Source organism: Chlamydotis macqueenii, chromosome 7 (assembly GCF_036417535.1).
Source record: "Chlamydotis macqueenii isolate bChlMac1 chromosome 7, bChlMac1.mat, whole genome shotgun sequence".
NCBI lineage: Eukaryota > Metazoa > Chordata > Aves > Otidiformes > Otididae > Chlamydotis > Chlamydotis macqueenii.
In genome coordinates this window covers 35,111,132-35,125,204 of record NC_141562.1, presented here as the reverse complement: position 1 = coordinate 35,125,204, position 14,073 = coordinate 35,111,132, and the positions used below count along the sequence as shown (strand labels likewise).

General features: G+C 40.5%; 1 protein-coding gene across 6 annotated transcripts in view; it reads right to left on the bottom strand.

The window, feature by feature from the left end:
* Window positions 1-13,329, bottom strand: part of PLEKHA1 (pleckstrin homology domain containing A1) — a 35,963-nt gene extending 22,634 nt beyond the window's left edge. For 5 of the 6 annotated variants that reach the window (XM_086752119.1, XM_086752116.1, XM_086752117.1 and 2 more), the window contains exon 1: window positions 13,168-13,329. The gene's annotated coding sequence lies outside the window, so the exon portion shown is untranslated. Of the gene's footprint in view, window positions 1-12,812; window positions 12,925-13,167 lie in introns of all 6 variants that reach the window. The other variant, XM_086752115.1, reaches the window with a different exon arrangement.
* Window positions 13,330-14,073: the final 744 nt, after the last annotated feature.

The following is a 14,073-nucleotide window of genomic DNA, read 5'->3' as shown; positions in this document are numbered from 1 at the left end:
GGGGTAAGTTTAAGGGTAGCTGCTCTCAAAATTATACCTCTAAGCTGGCAGAACTTGGCATCACACGTTGCTGTCATTTAAATGAATATAAAAATTATAACTTCTCAGTGTTGTCCAAAATTGTGCCAGGTGGTCCCTCAGCAAAAAAACACAGCATTTCCAGGACATCATTTCAGCTTAACATCAACAGTTTACGAAGCCCAGAAAAGCCTTGTGCCTAAAAAAAGCAAATATTGGTGGCTGGTTTCCTGTCTGAGTAGGCTTAAGCTGCGTTCTCTGCAGATGTGAAGAAAATGAAACAAGGAAAACTTGGTTTTGAAACAAGATACCAATTGATTAAGAACCCTTGAATAAAACCAACCGAATCTTAAAGCATCTATCTTTCAAAAAATCTTTATGAAGAACAAAAAGAGGATAGTCATAATGCACCATTATGAGCACACAATTAGCTAAAGTTGAACTGCTCCAGTATTTGACCTTTTTCCCCAGGGCAAAAGATAAAATTCAGAAGCTTTATTTTATTTGTCAATAAACTAATTTTCACAGAAAAAAACCCTACATTCATACAAATTTTCTATTTCAAAGGACAACTAGCTGATTTCAGCATACAAAATGATATATTTGCAGTTTCTTTGCCCTCTGATGAAAACACAGGACAAATAATCATTAATTTAAAAACCTGATTTGTATAACTGCTGTTTTCTTCAGATTAGTTCGAAATTCCTTACAAGATTACTGACATCTACCAGATTCATGCTCTTAAAAGATAAGAGATAAAAAAAAAAAATCCTCAATTTTATTATAAAATTGAAATGAAACATTAAATCATGCAATTGTTTTCCAGCTTTACAAGTCTGCTTCCATCATATTAAACCTTGGCAAGATTCCACTGTAAATTAATACCAATTCTATTCAGCTTTCATTAACAAACCACAATTTGTATTGCACATTAAAAAAAAAAAAATCAATTTGTGCCCTTCTGCCTGTTACTGAAGCAACTGAACACACATCACAAAACCACCACTACAACACCCTTCCTGGCAACTCCAGACAGACCAAAAAAAGCAAGAAAGACAGAATTACCACATTATTTCTAAAGATTCATAATGTTGGAGTTCTGTAATTCCTTTTAATACCTCAGTAAGAAATCTGGCTGGAAGACCATCAGCCTAACAATCCACCAGAACTTCCACTTAAATGTGTCTTCAGAATACAGATCCTGTCTTACACAGGTAGGATTTATTTTTACTGAAATTATTATTTCAGGTGATTATAAAACAAAAATGTCCAAGTCTGTGTACATTCTACAGCTGCTACTAAACCCACACTTCGTTATTTTCTGCAGCAGAATCTGCAGCACAGAACAGTATAACAACTCTTCCGCCCACTTTTAGAATCAAATATTGCAAAAAGAAAAGCTGAAAGCATCAAACCTGTAACAGATTACATACAACTTCATTTTATTTTGCCTTCCCTCCTCAGAGTTGGCGGGGCAGGGGAGGGAGCAGAGAGGGGTCAACGACAGTGCTACTTCAGAAAAAATATCCCTGTGGCCCATTTCCTCTTGGTTCGCGCCATAATCCACCAGAAGGGAAAATATTTTTGAAAAACCATTTTGTGGTATATATTGACACTCATATCTAAGAATTCAGAAAACTCACAGCTCCTTAAAATTCCTTCTTGGAGGGCCACATTATAAACCAAACAGGAGGTCTTACTTATTTTTTAAGTCCTACATCCCTCTTTCCAGTGGCAGCATACTAATTTAAGTAGGTACATACCTCATCAGCCCAGCTTCTCTCAGATTTCCCCTTGGGTATGCCATACACCAACATTCCTCAACATTTATATCACAAACTGAAGGCTGTCTGGCCTCCTGGGCACCGCTATAAATAAAAAATTACAGATCACCTTCTCCCGGTCCATAACTGTAAATGCATGACTGCACAACTAGAACCTGCAGAGACACACAAGTATCTCATTTTCAACATTTATAACAGTCTGCTTAAACTCTTCTACATTAATTTCTAATTTTAGTTTCACATCAGCACCTGTTCTTGAGTTCACCCCCATTGTAGTTCAGTTGCAGCCTCCACATCTTCAAGTACAAAGTCCACACAAGACTACGAAAGCGGGACACAAGGTAACATTTCTACGGCCCAGTCTCTCCTTTGACAGCTAATGCTTGGTTTCCACAAGCAGGCATAAACCACGGATTGCTAGCTTACGACGGAAAGTGGAACTTCGTACGAATAAAAAGGCCACGCAACAGGCTTTGCACTATTCACATTAGAGTTTAATTAAGAAATACAGCAAAATGAGCATGTTCCTTAATATATTTTAGCCTTATTTTACATGTGTTTTCCTCCAGCTTTGTGTATTACTTTATTATTATTTTTATTTATTGAATTTAGACTAACACCTCTATTTCCTGCTGTATTAGCGTACAGACATTTTGAACTTCGGATTTGACTTACCACAGGACATGACTTGGGGTTCTTTTTCTATTAGCTGAGAAGATTAAGAAACATACATTGCCTACTTACTCATCTCTATGAAATGATGAACAGCATTTGTAAAACGACACTTGATAAATATAAAATGATGCCATGAGTCATGCCCATCCCTCCTCCCCACCCCCCTTTTTAAGCTCTACTATTTACACTAGCTCCATCACCGCAAAGGGAAGGTAAGCAGCATCCCCAGCAATCTTCGAGGGACAGCTTAATTACTGAGTGCTCTTGGCTTTTGCCTAGGCAATTACTATCAGCTTCCTGCTGTAAATCAGCTACTCCTCAGCTGGTCATCTCTTTTACTGGCCATTTACTCCATTTACTGACTCCCAAGGGTAAGGGATGAGTTCAGACTGTCCTGCTTATATCTTGAAGAACACAGCAATGAATCATAGAATCATAGAATGGTTTGGGTTGGAAGGGACCTTCAAAGGTCATTTAGTCCAACCCCCCTGCAAGGAGCAGGGACATCCCTGACTAGATCAGGTTGCTCAGAGCCTCATCCAGCCTTCCTTCTTGCATACATCCAGGACAACAAAGAGGAGTAGGAGGAAAACCCCAACCCTGAGACAACCAGCTCAGAATAGCCTCTGAAAATAAGTCAGATAAATCATCCACAGTAGTTGTTCAAACTTCTTTATTTTCAACTGCTTGAAAACCTTCCAGTAGAGGTGGAACATTATTTAGATAATTTAAACTGAGAGACAATGGCTCTGCTCATCTTTCACAAACCCCTTAAAGGCACAATTTTCTAAGTACCCAAAACATGACAGAAAAACACTAATCCAGGAGGTGGAGAGATGACTTGGGTACAATTCTGATGACAACAGCAGATTATTTAGGACTGACTGTTTTAAAATGACAGGCTGAGCACTTCTATTTCCCAAAGATGCTTCACAGATTCGTTTTTGTTCTGGAAGGCACAACAGACATTGCATGCTTCTGTTAAACAGAGAAGACATAACTTTGACTTCCTACAAGCATATGAAACTATTAGCAACATTTTAACTACGTCTACAAATGAGAACTGGAAGTCTCCAGGATATGCTGCCCTCTAAATTTAGATTCCCTCTCTGAAGTGGTCAAGAAGAAGGAAAAAAGCAGCTGCAAAAGGCCAGCAATCATTTGGAAGAGAATTCCTAAGCATAAGTTAATCTTCAAAATTAAAAAACCTGAAACACCCATGGCATTGACCTCGCCTATCTCTGATCAAACTATGAGGCATATCAAACAATGCATCCCTCCCCCAGTACATAATCCAACTTCCAACCAGGCCACAATATAGAAGACTCATCGTTTGCACTGATGAATCATCTAATAAAACCCGCAGTCTTATCTTGCACTTAAGTCTTACTCTGTCATCGTTCTGTCTTCAAAATGCATCTGACCTGCTGTTGTTAAATTAGGGTAAGCCAACTATTCCCTTTTCCAGTGGACCTCAGCAAGTGAAATTACTATAATTTTATCCCGTACTATCTACTATTAGTGCTTTCAACATCCACATATAACCAACATTTATTAAAATATGCATTTTACAACAGAAATGCATCAAAGCATACAGTTTGATATACCTTCAGTACAGACTGAACCCAGCAAAACCTGCAACACCTCAAGACCTCAAGGTCTAACAATAATATGCCAATGAGAAACAGTTGGCTTAAACGGAAGCAAGAAACAACCGAGATGAAGTTAATCACAAAAGATGCCCAGACACACTGCTCACCAGAAAGCTGCAATCATTCACCACGGACAACGACATCAATACACGCACAAGCTCTTCATCTTCAGGCTAAACTGCAGTAATGTCACCTTTGCCTAGGTAAAAATTTCAGTATGTTTTAGGGGAAGATAAGAGTCTTAAGCAAAATGTTCTGATGCTACCAGAATCCACCATCTGCTGGTCTATTTCAAATACTGACCTGCAAGTTCCACATCAGAACAGACTGGTACTTCCTCAAAAATTTTTTGCAAGAATTTCTGTTAAGTGATGTTTCATGCTCTTAATTTAACTACTTTCCTGCATTTTAAGGTATTTGCAATAGCAGGCAAAGGCTTTGGGATATGATGAAACGAAGAAATGCACTGCACAGCACGCAAAATTCCTCTCTATCACTGATCTCTTACACAAAAAGCCTCACCTATTAACAGTTTTTACCTAGCTAAAACAAGTATTTTAATTGTCCCTCTAAATGCACTGAGCTATCGCAAACAAAAGGAAGCATCCTGAGCAATGAGGCCATTATAAGACACTCTTGAAATGTACCTATTGCTTCTGAGAGATGACTAGCCTAGAAAGCAATAAAATAGCAGAGTTAAAAGACAGTGAAAGAATACATTCAGTAACAAAGGTTTTACAAGTCAGAAGTACAGTTTTCATCACTTCATGTTAAGTCTAGGTAATACAAAGTTACTCAAAATGAGATGTAACCACGGATGAATACAACAGAGGAAAACAAAATATAGTTACACTAATTCACTTGGACTTATCTCATACAATCCACACAGCAAATTTTTAAAAGGTTATTAATTTCAGTTACAGACTAGTTAAAATGCTTAATAATGCAGGTTCAGAATTTATTATTATTTACAAATATTTTTAATGTTATTATGGGCCTTTTCAATTTTTAAGATAAGTGCTGTATGTAAAACTCCAAATATGACAAATTAGGTCCTTGTTCTTGAAAACGCTTACATGCAACATTCTACAGAAATTGTTCCATTCATGACAACAAAACCAAATTAAAAATTAAGCAGAGAATAAGCACGTAACTTATTAGGATTACTTATTACTACTAGTTACTCATTAGTAAAAGCCCTGTTTAATTTCTCTTACTGGTAACAGTTTCATCCAGGCTAACCGCTCTGAGAACTCAGATTCCACATGCTGCCAGCTGTTTCAAATTCAACCCAAACTTGTCTTCAAATATGAAAAGGCAAGAGTCTCAAAAGCATCCCAATGACTTTGAAGCACAAAGATCATCTGCATCAAACTAAAAATCCTAATGAAGCTTGCTTGACTTGAGAAAGTTCAATCTGAGAAGAAAGTGCAGCTGGTTAAATAAAAGTTTGCCATTTTTGAGCCAGTGTTACTGATTTTCACTCTGAATCCTGGGTACAAACTCACCAGCACAAACATAGACCTTCTTCCTGTGAAGTATGTAAAAAAAAAAATCAAAAGGCCAGCTGGTTAGGAAATTAACAAGTTGAAAAGATCTTCGGTTTTCAGAGCACTCTCACATTGTTAAAGAAATAGCAGCATGTACATAAAAGTGTGTTCAATTCATTTGGAAAGTACTACTTAAAAAAAATTATCTGCCTCAGCAGCACCAATCGCTGCACTGGGTAGAAGCCAAAAGAGGGAACCTTAAGAGAGAATTCATTCACTAGCAAAATATTACCTGTTACATACCGATCCAAAGGCAAGCTCCAAATTTAAAAGCAGGAATATCATACTCAGACTAACTCCACTGAAGTGTACATTTTTAAGACGCTCTAAAGCCAGCTCTGAATAGCTGAACACCTGCAAACTGTCATTTCACATGGCATATGTCTGCTAGCAGCACAGCATGCTACAGGCCATCTGAACACAAGTTTAAGACCAAGTTTAACAATTTCATCTACAGTGAGCTCAGAACAAAGCCACCAAGCATATTTTTTAACACTTAGAACTCCAAACTGTGGAGTCTAACAAGGACTGACTTTTCACTTCATTTAAAGTATCAAATAATGAACAGAACACTATCGGATGAATATTTGACCTATTTTTAAAATGTAAAAGGATTTAATGAACCCAAAGCACACAAAGCAAGTGACTGATAATCAAACTTGATGTTCTAGATCTAATTTAGCAAATGCAATGCAGAACAAAAAAAAAATGCAATGGTTCATTGGTATTTTGTGAAGGAAAAATTGTCGCCAGTAAGATTTCACCTCACTGTTATTTTAATACTGTGGGAATTCACGGTATAGACCACATTTGGTTCATTGCATAAGCCACTGTGTGGGCCAAAAGTCCCGCTGCTGTGAAGACTAGGTATCTCCTCCAGAATCCAGCTTACTTATCAATCATATTCATACTATACAAGGATTGAGAGCAATTAGGACTAATCTCACGGCTCTTTAGTAAGCACAGGTTTAGCGCGAGTTCTTTAGGAAGAATAAGCCTTTGTCTGTCTCATGTAAGTGAACCAACACTCAGCTACAGAACGCATGCCAGCTCCTGTTTACCATGGTGGGAGGAGGAAATTAAGCTCCCATGAAATGGCAAAGTTTCCAGGTCATTATCTTCCCCCTCCTGCTTTTTTATACTACTTAAGTTAAGAAGAAATAATTAAACACAGAGATAAATCCTGTAAAATAAACGCTTATCTGCAAGGATAGGTTTTGTAGCAGAGTGCCAGCCCGCTAACGCTCACTTGAAGCACATACTTCACTGTAACTTCTCACTCAATCCATTTCCAAGCACCCTTCCCTCCTTGGAAGCAAGCCGTCAGCCCAAGGAATTGTCCTCACATTGGGGTCAGCCCATACCTGGTTGCTGACCTTCTCCCTTACCCTTCTTCCAATACGTGCAATGGCACAAATACCAGTTCACAGGACAGCTGCTGTTCTGCACCGACACTGGTGTTTCTCAAAGCGTAAATTACAATGCAGATGGAGGATTACAACGCTCCACCTACAGAGTAACCCCAATACTCCCAGGAAGTCACCAGGCTCCTGGCACTTTGCAGGATCGCTGCCTGACCTATACACAACCAGATGGAAATACTCCAGGAGAACCACAAGTCCTGTGTATGTGCAACAACGTGCCTGGAAATCCTGAACTTCCCATGCGTATGCCACAGACAGGTTTTCAACATGCTGTATCACAGCCTTCCCCCAAGAAAGGGACAAACAGACCTCCCTAAGAAATCCTGCTTCTCCACCCAAAAATCAGGGTACTAGTACAAATTAGCAAGATAGTATAAATAAATTACAGCACCTACAGTGAACTGGATTTAAGGGGGAAAAGAAAAGGTTAATAAGAAAAAAAAAAAAAGTAACCAAAGACCGAGGTCTTGAATAAGCAGGAACACTGAGTAAGTCCTGAATAAGCAAGAACATCCTTTAAGCACTGCTACCTAACTTTGCAGCACCACTGCACATACAGGCACCGAGTCTACTAGCTGTAGAAACAGCTTGCCAGATAAATTATTAGCACAGCTCAACTTTCCATTTGTTAGTCTAAGCCTCCCTAAAGAGTTAACCAATATTATTTAGCAACATCTTTTGAAGTGCAGTTTTAAGAGGACTGCTCACTCTTACAACAAACCTGACATGTAACTGTTCTAGTGCTTAACAGAAGAACACTTAATTAAGTCACTAGTCTGAACAAGTTCAAACACATTTTCTTGGACATGGGATGTAAATGTGGTGGGTACCAAAGCACCCATGAAAAACATACACATCAAAACAATTACTTATTAAACTAATGAATTTATCACCTATCACTCTGTACAGAGAAACTGTTTCTGGGAGTGCCGACAAGGAAAACACATTTGCAAAGCTTGACACTTGCTGTCTAGCCTACATTTTCAGTTTACAGCAATGACAATACCATCTTATATTTCCACCAGAAGGCTTTTCAATCCAAAATACTTTTGGCTCTATGAAGTTACTAAAGACACTGCTCTGTAGAAGTGGCTGCAAATTCTTTCCTATCTTGGCTATCCTTTTTCAACCTTTTTCACATGAAAAGTCAATAAATCAGGCCGAATTTAAGAAATTCTGCCTATCATGCCAGCAGAATAAATGAAGAAAAATTGATAGCTAAAATATTTGGATGTAATGGTTAGCTAGAATGAAAAGCATTTTCCAAAGAGAACAGTCCACAGAAAAACAGAGACAGCTTTGCTCTTGTTCCCTGAGTGGCAGAACCATAATAGAAAAGATTTGCCTAGTTCATTCAGGTATCTTAAGCATTGTTTTTATACTTTATTAAACAAAGCAATGTAGTGCTCCTTAAAGTTTTAAGGACTCGCTTTCTCTGTTTTTAACTGATCCAAGAGTTTTCCAGTTAAAACTTCCCAGCCTCCCTCCTTATTTTTCCGATTTTACTCCTGCCTGGAGCTTACCCCCAGCTTTTAACTTGGGCAGTCTCTTCGACCTCTCCCTCCCAGCACAACGGAGCTACATGCCCCCATGTTACCACCGCACCTGAACACATCGAAACCTGACTGACATACCCTTGTAACACTTCTGCGACGCACAGAGCTGCTACTGCTCTGCAGTTTCAGTATGAGAACAGAGGGACAGAGAAGCAGCTTGTCCCAGGCCACACAGGAAGCTTTTGGCAACACAGTGAGCTGAACCTGTTTCCCAAGTCCCAGAGCGGCAACCTCACCATTGAACCACCTTTCTTCTACATAAAATACCTGAAACTATTCAGATTTTCAAGGCAAAGGCATATGTTCAAACCTGAAAACTGTTTAAACTGTTGAATGCCACAAATGTCTACCAGACCTGCAACTCCCTGCTCGTACAGATAACATCTGTTAAAAGTAAGTAAGTGGCTCATGTAGTTCTGCACCAGAAAGCTTAATAAGTTCCTTCTCCAAGATTAAAGAAACACCTACACATTCTAGATACTTCTGCAAGTCCCTGGAGGGAGAAAACGCTGCTTAGTGCTGAGACAATGAACCAAGCTTCCTTCCTCAACAGCAACAAAACCCTGCTGCTTTACCTAGCACTAACAGGAAAGTGTTATTTATAGAATTGAGCCATATACGAATACGTATCGAAGTGTTTTTCAGAGTTAGGCCACAGCATGTAGCAAGATGACCTTAGACACAAATTTTCAAAGTCCTAATTTGAGAGATCAGTGCAGGAGTAGAAATAATTCTGGAACAGCTCAGCCACATCTCCCATTCCAATTAATTTCATTAAAGTGTAGCTTCAAAACCTGAACTTTAACCACACTTCAACTCTGCTCTCTTCAGCAGTTAATGTTTTTAAAGTAGATACATTATTTCTACATGTTAGATAAGCTCACTAGAATTTTGATATTTATATTTCTTACGTAATTTTACAAAGCATTGAGAGCAATGCTTCTAGCCATGTCTTGTTGCATTCAGGCTCAAAACCAAAAGAATACACGTACTGACTGCTGTACTTCGTGTATCATTTGTTACCTAGTGACATCTACAGCACTTGCTCTGCTTTGTAAAAGTGTTTTATGCTAAAGCCAGCTACCTAAATTCTCATATTTTAGCGCTGAAGTAAGTTACTATCCTGTATTTTAATGCAATTATACAACTGCACAAAGATTCATTTGGCTCCAAACTCCAGCAAGTATTTTCTAAGAATGTGTCTATTGTTCATAATTACCAGGGGGGAAAAAAAAAAAAAACTTGAAAGAAAGATACAGGCTCTTGTATCAGGAGCCATTGTTTAGAGAAACACTGACTACAGCTGGATACAAGAAAGCGTACGCCACGGCATGCAGTGAAACTTCTCACTTCCCAGTGCTGCTGGTTTGCTGCATTCTGAAGGAATTACATTTACTACGATAACTGCCAGCTTAAATAACCAGGAACATTTAGTAATAAAGACATCAATGGAATTCTAAATCTACTAAAATAGATTAAGAATTTTGCAGGCCTGGCAGTTTGGGCTACGTCCAACAGTACACTGCAGACTGTATTACAAGTAGAGATCTGTTCACATTTCAGTAATGTCCTCGAGTTCTTTCTAATCTGTTACAGTCAACAAAAACTGACTTTTGCACTTCCTCTCTTCTACACTAGCACTCTGACATACAGTCAGCCTTTATTACTCCTGCTGGTATAGCTTCCTTGCCTTCTGAAATATGCCACAACTACTTAGAAAAAAAAAAAAAAAGGCCTTTTCCTGCGCTCAGGTCTTTTCCTCATATACACATCTTCCTTATTCCCCACGTGTGTGTCTGTCTTTTCTCCGTCACTGAGCTCCTACTCCTGAGGAAGAATAAGGACAGGGGAAGAGAAGGAGGAAAAGCATCAAGATGCTTCCTATTTTCTTCACACACTGGTTCTTCTTTGCCTATTCTCTAATTTATATGAGAGCATCTGCTCCTCTGAAACATTTAAACACGGCAGTACAGCTGTCACTGACATCTTTTTCTTTATTTCTGCCCTTGAAATGCACAGCTATGCAATGGAACATAAGGTCAACTGTAGTTACAAAACAAAGAAATAGCTGAAGAAAATAGATTTCATCTTTACAATTTAGTAACTCAAAATTAAATTTTCTATGCTAACAAAATAAAATTGCAATGTTTAATAACTGCAAAAAGAACATAAAAGTTTGACACAAAGTTTTACTTTTTATGCAAAGCTGTCTCCCGCAGTCTAGTATTCACTGATATCTAGGATACACAAACTCCCATGTATTGTCTCTTGAATTATCACTTTCTGCAGCATCAGTGCTTATTTGTTCTTGAATTAAAAGGCTCTCCTCCAAATATCAACCAGGCTGAGGAACTCTCTCTGCGATGAGAGATTTCAGCCCACTTTTAACACTTACTCATGTGACAAACAGGAAAACAGCACTTCTACACTTCTCTGCTTTACATACCTGACAGTTTTATGTATTGTTACTTGTGTGACTCTCTCAAGTAAAAATAAAAACCAGCAGTAGGAGACAAGACTGCAGGGACCTAAAAGGCAAGTCCACTGTTCAAAACCCTCTGTTAAGACTTACTAGAATGCAGCAAGTGTCCTGGGAATTTATCCAACATGAAGCCCCATGAGAACAAATGATAAAACTTAAAGAAGTCTTCCTATACGTGACTGGATGTACAGACCTTCTCAAGGACTACTGAATTTGCTTTAAAGTTGCACCTGTGACTCAGCTGTGAAATAAACTGATACAAGACTTCATAACATTTCATAACGACTTTCAAACCAAAAGGATTAAAAAACCCCATCCTTAAAAGTGCATTCATTAAGACAGAGTAACTCATCGCAGAGCAACCAGCCAAAGTCGCCATGCACAGCTCCATCTCAGTAGACTGTGTTTGTGCTGCATCATAATGAACACAGCCCAAGTACAAAAAGGAAGTGGACAAATCAAAGAGAGAGAGGAAAAAAAAAAACAAAAAACAAAAACCAAAAAACACTAAACCCTGCTAGATTCAACACTGAGAAGCTGGCACCTCATAGGCCCAAACTGTATGATCATATATGGCCTGGTCTTCCAGGGTCACGTACGGGATTGGGTAACAGGAAAAGAACCGAAAATGTATCTTGTCAGACATTATGGCCTCTTTTAGTAAAGTAAGCAGTTTGTCAGGAGGTAACAAAGAAGCCGATGCCATCCAGCTTACTCTATGCAGGGATGCTTAGCAGCCCCTTTAAAAGTACTATGCTTTTGTAAGCAGGAGGAACCCAGATCTTAATAATCTAAAAAATATTATTGTCCCTCTCCACTTAGATAAGCAACACCGTTCTGCTCATGCCTAATTCATAATGCTCAGCCTAACAAATTAATAACTAAACTGTTACCCTACTTGCAGATAAACTGTTCTCTTTGCTTGCTTTTAACTAACACAGTGAAAATTAGACATACAATTTTAAAGAAACAGGTCTCAAAAGAGGAGCCTGTTCCCCAAAGAGAAATTGCTGTCCTCTCGATGTTACTCCACAAACATTTTGTGTAATACTATAATGCCTCTTATGAAGGTTATGCACCAGTTACACCTGAGGGAACTGCTCAATACACACAGTATTTATATCTATGTAAAGTTAAGAGCATGTCAAATGCACATCTAGAATTGCACATGTGCAAAAAGCTGCCAATACGACAGAATTAGTTACAGTTTAACATTCATTTATAGTCAAGTTATCCACCTGAAGACACTTTGCTTCAGAAAATAACCAGCCCAGGTTACAACTAGGCTAGAACACAACTCAGAGGTGCAGGCTTGCACTGCTGGCACAGGCAACAGCCTTCCAAAACAGCCCTCTGCAGAACTAAAGCCTTCGAAAACTAAAAACAAGCTAACCCCTAAATGCTAGCTGTCCCAGTTGCGCTCAGCTCTCCTAGAAGCCGCAGCTTGACATGTCAATACCAAAGGTGAGGACGCAGCAAGGAAGGCCCAGCTCGGCAGCTGAGCAGGCGGGGAGCCCACACCCTCCCAAGCACCATCACTGCAGGGCTCTGCCCAGATAAGATCGCTCCTTCCCATCATGCTCAAAGATCGAAGTTGAGAAGAAGAGAGAATAAGAAGAAGAAGAAGAAGAAGAAAAAAAAATGTTACGGGCAATGAGATCATCCTCTTACCTCTGGGGATGTGACAGAGCCCGGACTGCTTTACCCGGGCAGTTTTGCCACGGCCTCCTGTACAAGTGCCCCCGAGGTGAGACGTGGGGAGAGCCCCACGCCAAGGCGGTGGCTTGGAGGGAAAACGAAGAGAAAGGAGAGGGAGGAGGGAAGAGAAAGGCACGAAGCGGTTACGATCGAGGAGCCACACAAAGGCAGAGGCGTCGAGGGACCAGGACAGTGCCCTGCCCGGTCCAACACCGGGCACGCACGGAAGGAAGAGCAGCAACCGGGCGCCTTCCCCACGGGGCCGGCCCGGCCGCTCGCAGCCCCCCGGCCCCGCCTCAGCGCCCCCGCCCCGGGCCGAGGCACTTACTGGAGTCCAGGGCAGTCCGGGAACCTCCGTGAGGAGAGCCGGGCCGCTCGGGGGACCTGCGGCCGCCTGCCGCGCTCCCCTCCCGACCCGGCCCGGCTCAGCGCGGCGGGCGGCCCGTTCGCCTCCCGCCCCCTCCGAGGAAACTTCACCGCCACCGACCGCGGCGACACCGCCGAGGCCCCCGCCCCGCTGCGCGCATGCGCCGCAGCCCCACCTCCTGGGCGGAGCGGCGCCGCGGGGCCTTCTGGGATATGTAGTGCGGCGGGAAGGGGGCGCAATGACTGACGGGAGTTGTAGTTCCGCGGCGCCGCGGCCTGGTGATCATGCATGTGGCATTGCTTGTAGGAGTTATCTACAGTCTTTGTTTTCTGAGCCTGCAATTACTTTGATTTTAGTATTAAATGGAGAAGGACTCAAAGGAAAGTAATTAGCAGTTTGAGCAGGTGGAGACTCTTCCCCTGCGCTTCCCACAGAAGGGCTCTTTGTTCAGGCTCTACCTCAAAGCTGTTTAAAGCCATCAGTTACTATGGGCCCAGTGGTGAATAACAATTTCCAATAATGATATTTAACCGATTTTAATTATAGAATCATTATGGCTGGAAAATACCTCTAAGATCATCAAGTCCAACCGTCAACCCAACACCACCATGCCTACTGAACCGTGCCCCATGTACACATTTTTTTTAACACCTCCAGGGATCGTGAAACGGGAATTAATGGGAATTGTCTTCTAAGCATATACTGTATTTGTGCTAAAATACTTAGTGTTTTCCAAAATAGCAACAGATATTTTTTTTTTCCCTATCTCAAAGGCGTGATCTCTCTAGAAATGGAAATCATTTGAACTCAGCCATTGCATGTAAATACATCTTTGTTTCAAGCCGGTGTTTAACAATTGCACTTCAC